Genomic DNA, 8212 nt, shown 5'->3' with positions numbered 1-8212 from the left:
CTGGGAAGGTCACATTTGAGCAAAGACCTGAAGAAGATAAAGGAATGAGTTAGTATATTATCTAATTAGATTATCTAAAAATCAACTCATTAGATTAAAACTAAACATCCCCTTAAGGCAAACACTAGGTAATCTGATCAACAAGTTCTATGAATGTAAATGTGTATACAAATGATGCTGTTATCCTTGATCCTTTTTTTCTCTCTAGAAAGGTAATCTATACTAGGGAATAGGTGAGATGGGTGAGGGGCTTACTCTTTAGGGGTAGGTGGGCCTTAGGCGCTATCTATGGTAATGTAGTCCCTGAGGGGAGAGTTTAAAGGTGATTTGAATTAAAATAATTAGAAAAAATGTCCTCAGACCTTTAAGGGTGCTTGAATGTGGACAAATTAGACCATTAGAAAAGGGACAATGTGTATGGGGCAGGCATAAGGATCCTAAGAGGTGAGGATTTGAAAAGAGTGTGGCTGAGTTATATGTAAATGGTGGAGGGTTCTTAAATTTGATATAATTCAAAAGAAATGTGCTGAGATCCTTCTCTATGCCAGGGCCTCCAGGAGGGTGGCCACACAGGGAATGAATAGTACACAATCCTTTCCCCCTAGCAGGCAATAAAGATACTTACAGAAATAAGGTTAAGTATGGGAGTGGGAGAAATGTAATCAAATTGAGAGAATTTTGGAAGGATACTTCAGGAAACTGACCTAGTAAAACCAAGGATTGCAACAAGGGGATAGAGAGCTGAGAGAATAATTTTAACAAAGGCCCAGAGCAGATGAATGTGGGGGGAGGTGAGTTGAGGGAAAGGTGTGCTGAGAGCTCAGATAAGACAGGCAACTGAAAGCCTATGAAGGTCAATTTTATGTGTTGACTTATCTAGGCTGTAGTCCCAGTTATTGAATCAAACACTAATAGACGTTGCTGTGAAGGTATTTTGTAGATGTGATTCACGTTCGTAATTATTGTCTTTATATAAAGAAGATTTTCCTAGACAGTTTGGGTGGGTTTGATTTAATAGGTTGGAAGGTCTTAGGAGCTGAACTTGAGTTTCATTGAAAAAAAAATTCCATTCGTGTAATGCATTTTCAGTTGCTGCCTGATAATTCCAGCCTACTCTTCCTGACGGCCTGTCCCATGGATTTCAGACTTGCCTAGCCAGCCCCCACAATGGTATAAGCCAAGTCCTTACAATAAATCCTTTAATATACGTCTTCTACTGGGGCTGTTTCTCTGGTTGACCTTGACTCATACAAAACCAGACTGCGGAGGGCTTTGAATGCTAGTTTCAGGATGCTGAAGATAAAGGCAGGAGTGCCGATGAGAGGAAATCTGGTCCCTAAGCTGGAGATAAAGGGAGTGGGAAATTATTTTGCACAAATTATTTTGTTCTAGAAAAGGCAGAAGAATGCCCTCTTGCCCACATTTTATATTTCCAACTAACTCCAAAGCTCAGGGACATGGGGAGAATTTTGTCAACAGTCTCCCTTTGGAAGGGCTCCCTCAATCCCCTGCCTCATAGGGCAGGTCTGGTTTTGTCTCCCTCTGAGATCCCAGACATTATAGGAGATTCTAAATTCATCCATTTGTTCAGTCATTTCTTCTGTAGGCATGTCTTGGGCGGCAACTATGGGCAAAGTATCGTGCTCAGCCTTTGGATTACAGAATAAAACAGGGCCTTTTTCTTCAAAAAGCTTTGTAGACTAGTAAATGACTACTGTAACAACAGAGAGAAAGAAGTCCTGGCTCTCCCCTCTCACTCCTTGCAGGACTAGAAAGAAGTAGTTGTAGCAAAATCTCCTTTTGCTGGGCCTGCCACTTCAATTCCAGTGCACTGGGCTTCTAATATTTCACTTTGACTAGCTGGATCTCCCTGTCATCTTCAAGCAACCTTTCTTGCTCTTTCTGGGTATTAGCATTTCTTTCAAGATATTTTCTCTTTTCTATCTCCTGCCAATGTTCCAATTTTTTCCCTTTTCATGTTTGTGTGATTTGTCCTTGTTCATATTCCCACCCTCACTTTTTCAGCCAACAGGCATTCAATTCCAAAGTGATGGCCAGTGGGTATCACACCTTTATAAGCACACCAGAGGGTTTTCAAAGGCCACAAAGGACATCAAGTCTGTAGACTTCCCAATGTGCTGCAGCCTGCACTGAGCTCACCAGCTCAGGAGTTGGCATTTCATTGGGCCCTGAACTCCCAAACTCATATTATCTGTCTTCAACAGGCATGCAAGTTCTTTGAAGGTAGAAACCATGCATCTCCCGCAGTCCCTAACATAGACCCAGCCTTGGTGTGGATGCATTTTAAATACTTAAGTATGTGAATTGAAAATCTGGATTGACACTGTAGATAAATTAGGAGGTAACTCAGTGGCTTTTCAGAAAAGATTCAATGTAGGATTCCTTTGAAAGAGCAAAGGACACATTCGTAAGTTCTGGTTTCATTAACGTAACTCCATCTTAAATGTGTCTTGTTCTAGAAGATTTATCTCATAAAGCAAAGTTTGCTTATTTTACCTTAGGTAGGATTTAGCTGGACCCTTTGGATACGTTTAAGTGTCCTAGGGTTCCCATTAGTTGGTTTCCTGTGAAGGTAGGCTTTATTGTACACGGTTGGTATCCAAGGGGGCTAGAAATCATCTAGAGATTTAAGAGATGGGAGATTTCAGCCCCCCTTGACAGGGGATTTGATGAAAATAGCAGGGTCAAGTGGTCTCTGTGGTTTGTTGAGGTGTTTAACTTTTATGAGCTGGAGTGTTCTCCCAGTTTAATGATTGACTGGAGAGTATTTGGGTGATACTAGAAGTACGTGCCTTTGTTTAAAAAAAATCCTTAAATGAAAGAATGTGTGCTTTTAAAAAGCTAACAGGCCCTCTCGTTTAACACACTCATTTTATGTGGCAAGAAACCAATACCCAGAGAGGGGAAGTGAATGCCCAAGGTCACACAGTTAGTTCTTGGAAGAGCTGCAAGTAGAACCAGTCTTCTGGCTCCTGGTGTAGAGCTCCTACTTGCAGCTCTGTTACAGAGCCAAGCTACTGTGGGCTCAGAGCTATAGAAACTGCAAGTGAAATCAGTCTCCTCCATTGTTCAGCAGCGGGAAAATGTGTCCATTTTCTACTTGGTTCTTTGAACTTTTTTCAGGTCTCTACAGACATTGTGCATTCCTGTTGTGCCAGGTTAGGAAAGGGATAGAAATGCTTGTCCTTACTCTCACTTTCCTACCAATTCCTCTTTCCTCGGGGGCCAAGAGTCCTGCCACTGTCATACATCTTTTTTTTTTTTGCCTATAAATCAAACTAAGAAGCAGGAATTGTAGTTAATTCCAAGAAACTGCAAACAATTTGCACATGCTGCAAATTTATCCTCAAATTTATATGCTGTAGGGAGGGCAGGCTGAGATATTGAGTGATTAGGGTTCTAGAGAAGGCAAAGAGAACACATTATCTCAGTGGCTTGGATACTCCCCACTGTCATAATCCCATAATTGAGAGAAGGAATTTCCAAAGCCAAGGTCACACAGCATGCATACCAATTAAAAACTCAGACTCATTGTATTATGTATTAGATATGACTCTAACTTTGCAGGGAGCCCTTAGTTACAGCACAAATTGCTTTATTTGTTAATCAGATGGCTCAAAACTTAATATATGACCATATTATCAGTCAGTTTTTGCTTGGGGAGAGGAAGAGGTCATTCTGAAGGGAGAGAAGGCCTAGAGGGTCGTCACCATAAAGGGCATTTAGAGGCCAGAAGAATGCATGAGGACCCAGTATGTCCTGGTGAGAAAGGGGTAGGAAAGACAACCAGGGGTTGGGAACCAAAGCCAACTTTGCCTTTTAGGCCATTCTGCCATGATCCTAGGAGTGGAACCACCCCCTCCCCAAGGGTCTTTGAAAATCATTTCTACTGCTGGCCTGGGAAGGCTGCCATAGGTTGGAAAACTGCTAGGGCAATGGTAGGACACATGGGAACTAAACACTGGGCATGGTGGATAGAACTTGAAGCTGTCACCAGGAAGCTGGCTAAGAGTTTGGAGGTAAAAGCCCTTTGCTAAGAGCTAAGCCTAAATGTTGAAGAAATAGCTGAAGTTCAAGCCTCCTTCAATTATAGCTGCTTCTAGTAAGATAAATGAATGAAGTGAGGAGAGGAGGATGTCAGAGAAACAAATCAAGATATTGGCTAAAGGCCAAGAAGAGCCTTAGGTCTGTCTGACTATGTTCACCTCAGGATGGGGGTTCTCCGCTGAGGTAACGGCAGGTTTCCCAATTTCAAAAAACAGCCTCAAGAGGGAGATCTTGCATATACCTTTTGAGGGGAATTGACTAGAAGACAATTTTGACTGAGAACAATCAATATTTAAAGAAAATATGCCTCCCAAGTTTCCAGCTCCAGGCTCCTGGTGCAAGCTTAATTAATTCCTGTGGACCAGCTGCAAATGGGGAGGTTTGATTTGTACTTGTTAAGCTAATACAGCTAGGACTCAGAATTTTTACAGCTGCTTTTCCAGCACTACCTCATTAATCTTCAGAGCCACTGAGGGAGGCCAGAGACTCAGTCACCTTCATTTTAGCTAAGAACCCCAAAGAGGTGAAATGACTTGTACCCCATCATATGGAAACTCATTGGCTGGACTGAAAATAGACCTGAGCCCTGTTTTAGGGGGTAGCTGCTCATCTTAACTCGCACGGCCTCCCTGCTTACTTGCTCATTGAAGATATCTCCAGCTTGCAGGGAATATGGCTCCCTCAGGCTGTGCCTGGGGCTGACCTTGTGCCAAAATGTGTGATAAGTCACAATGGGGCGGGGGCAAGGTCAGGTAGGGGCAGAAGGCATTGGTAACGCTGCCCCATCATTTCCTGGTGACCTTTCCTGGCACTCCATCATGCCACATCTTCTATTTATCCCCAGAGAAGTGCCCAATCCCCACCTGTGCCCAGATCCACGGAAATAGGCCAGTCCTGCACATCCTGTCCTTGGGGCCCACACCACCAGTTAGCTCATCCGATAGACCTTGAGTGTGTCCCATATTTCCACCAAGCATGTTTGGTGGTAGAGGGAAGTGAACCTGGATGTCGGGAGGTTGGTATGAGAATGTAGCAAGAAGTATCAGACATGAGTCTCAAGTGTTGTTGAAAAGATATGTATTCTTTACACTGCATGAAACTTCTGCATGCCTCTTTATATTTTTACATATAAATATTTAATGTATCCTCCATATATTTTCCTCCCAAATCTTTGAAAAAAATACAAATGCATCAGGAATATGGGTGACATCATAACTGTGGCTTTTTGTATTTGCCAGCACAATACCACATTCCCTGGGAGACTTAGACTTCAGTTTGAGGAGCATATGGTGGTAGCCCATAATTTTGATGGTGGCTTTTTGGACACAACATCTCTACCCACAAATTTCCATACACATATACGGTTCCACTCCCTGGCTCCGAGGTGAGTGTGGCACTAGGCTAGTCTAGCCAAAATAGGTGTGTGTGTGTGTGTGTGTGTGTGTGTGTGTGTGTGTGTGTTGGGGTGGTGGTTTAGGTAGGCTTGCAGTATCCTGCACCTCATACCCCAATGTTCCCAACTACCTGTTACAACCCACATATGCCTGGGCCCCAAGCAACAACTGCAGGCCATCTTCTCAAGAGTATGGCTGAATCCGTGCCTGTTTCCAGGGGAGGTGCTTCAAAGGTAGAGCTGGGCTGAGTACTGCAGTACAGCAGTTGAACATCTAGGTTGGATTGGAAAACTGACAGGCTAATCACCAGCTGTGTGGCCTTGGGCTAGTGACTTAACCTCTCTGGGCTTCAGTTTTCTCCTCTGAGAAGAAGATATAATCACAGTCTCTCTCAGAGATTAAGATTAAATGAGAACATGTGTGTAAATTATTTAACACAGTGCCTGGCATATGGCAAGTGCTCATGCACAGTTGGTTTTGCATATTTAAGAGCAGGGATCAACTTTTCTGTGTTGTGGAAGGGTACAAACGCATATTCCTTTTAGCCAAAGCCTTGAAAATAATAATGGAGAATCAACATCCAGAGGAAAGGACAGACAGACAGGAAGGCAGGGAAACTAAAAGTGAGCTCATTCCTAAGTGATAGGTCTAGGACCTGCAGCTGGAAACATCAGTGTGGGTGCCAGAGCCTATCCTCATGATACTGGGAGTTTAGGCAGCACCAAAGAACTGGGTGTGTGGATGTGTGAGCATGGGTGTGAAGGAGTCACTAGAAACACTAAAGTGAAAGGAATCGTTTTGTAAGGTGGGCTTCCATAACTTCTACCTAACATTGGCTTTTAGAAAGTTAGGGCATTGGAACCAAGAGACTCACCTGGAGTCCAGGACATTTTGCCAGGGTCCAGGACTGAACCCTCAGAGGTCATTTCCTCCCACTCCATGGAGGACTTCCTCCTTACTCAAGACACACGCGCATAGCCTGACTTCCAGCCTACAAAATGGGGAATGGGATGCAGTTATTACTTCCATCCTAGTGACTACTTGGAGAAATTTGAACCTAAAACATAAACTCATACCCCTTCCCAGTGCTGGCAAACTGATCCTTCCCTACCCCTTTGGTAAGAAAAGTTCTGGCTGAGGGAGGTCTTTTTAATTCATTGTTGATGAAATTGCCTATTATCCACAGTGCCTTGACGACAGCTTGAAAAAAATGTGACTGTGCTGGCACCACAAGCATCCTGGGCACATGCCAAAAGCATTAACTCATTTCCCTTTAATTGGCTGAAATCAGAAAGGCAGGAGTCAGGCTCTGGGGACTTGTGTCTGGTATGGGGCTGTCGGAGATTGTCAGCTTCAGGCTCTGGCTCAGGCTGAAGATGGCAAGGAAGATGCTGGTGGGACGATGGCCACCCCCAGTGCTCCTGGCTACTGCAGAGGATGACTCTGGATCCACAGAAAAGGAGATCATTGGTCACCTCAGGAGAGTTTCTGAAGATTTTGGAAAGTTGTTGGTAAAACTCAGCTGAGTCAGTGGCATGCCAGATTTCAGATCCAACTACTTATCCTTTGATTGGAGGTGCCAGGCCGCCTGGCTTTGCCCAACTGTGCTGCCTTGGATTAACCATTCCCAGAGGAGAGGGCCCTTTTCACAAGGTATAGTGGTCGGGGAGGGCTTTCCTGACAGTAATCTCATTCAACAATCATCCAACAAAAATTTATTGAAGACCTACTAAGTGCCAGATACTGTGTGGGTGGGTACCCAGGGTATAGAACTGAGTAAGCATGCTTTCTGACTGTGAGCAGCTACCAGTGTAGTGCAGAGACAGAGCCCAAGTTTCTTGAGTCATTTCGAGAGGTAGCAGGCCTTACTGTACACTGGCACTGCCTTTCACTGAGTCCCAACCTTGTGGGACAGGATCCGTAGCAGCCCAGCTTGACTGCACTGTCTCTTGCTCCTCCTCTATGCTTTGCTTCCAAACCGCTTTAGCCACGACCATTGCAGATGTGAAAAAAGAGTCTGAGCTTAGTCTTAGGGAGGAAGTGAATAATCAGGGCTACTGGACATGGCTGTGTAGTTTGTGCACTCGGCCAACGAGGCCAGTGGGCCTGGGTAGAGCTTAAATGAGTGAGCCATATGCCCTCAGGGCTAGCACCACCCAGGGAGTGAGCTTTTTGTTTTTCTAATTAATCATGGTGGGGGGGCAGGTGGGAGTGGCAAAGAGAACCTTTTTCTAATTAGCACAAAACCACCTCACAGGCTAGTGGGGACCGTGATTACCAGAAGGAGATGAAAAAATAGAGAAACAAAATCATTTCTCACCATTAGGTACTTGCTCTGAAATGCTAAAGAGGCCAGCCACCCCTTCCCCAATACATTGCCAGAGGTCATTGCAAGGGAGTCACTAGCTTAAACTACAAAGCAGTTTGAGGTGACTATACTCTGAGGTGATTGGGCACACTTTAGAGGGAGAGGCCCCATTTCCCAATTCCAACCTGAAAGCTGGCCTAAAACCCTGTCTCTGGACTCCCAGGCCACCGGCACACTGGGCACAGAGCATATCGTGTTTCTGCCCCTACACTGCTCCCTGTCCCCTTCAGCTCTGAGGTCATAGCCTTGGTGACCAGGCGAGCTGGAGGCTCCAGGGTACAGAGAAAGGAATAGACAGTATCCAACTCCTGTGATAAACAGGAGGCTACTAAGAGGAACAGAGGGGAGGCAGGAGGAACAGGGTCCTCAGCTGTCATCACAC

The sequence above is a fragment of the Rousettus aegyptiacus genome, unplaced genomic scaffold (assembly GCF_014176215.1).
Source record: "Rousettus aegyptiacus isolate mRouAeg1 unplaced genomic scaffold, mRouAeg1.p scaffold_m13_p_9, whole genome shotgun sequence".
NCBI lineage: Eukaryota > Metazoa > Chordata > Mammalia > Chiroptera > Pteropodidae > Rousettus > Rousettus aegyptiacus.
The sequence above is the reverse complement of the archived record's forward strand: the minus strand, read 5'-3'. Positions refer to the sequence as shown.